The sequence below is a fragment of the Arachis duranensis genome, chromosome 10 (genome assembly GCF_000817695.3).
Source record: "Arachis duranensis cultivar V14167 chromosome 10, aradu.V14167.gnm2.J7QH, whole genome shotgun sequence".
Lineage (NCBI taxonomy): Eukaryota > Viridiplantae > Streptophyta > Magnoliopsida > Fabales > Fabaceae > Arachis > Arachis duranensis.
In genome coordinates, this window is record NC_029781.3 from 79,401,157 (window position 1) to 79,401,374 (window position 218).

The following is a 218-nucleotide window of genomic DNA, read 5'->3' on the forward strand; positions in this document are numbered from 1 at the left end:
GGGTTGTGTTGTGTGAAAATGAAGTAGAATGGAAGGGTATTTATAGGGAGAGGGGAGGGTGGGTGTTCGGCCATTTTGGGTAGGAAATTAAATTTGAATTGTATGAAGGTAGGTGGGGTTTATGGGGAAGAGTGGGTTGATGTGAATGGTGAATGGGGTAATTGGGAAGAGGAATTGAGGTGATTGGTGAAGGTTTTTGGGAAGTGTGATATGGGAAG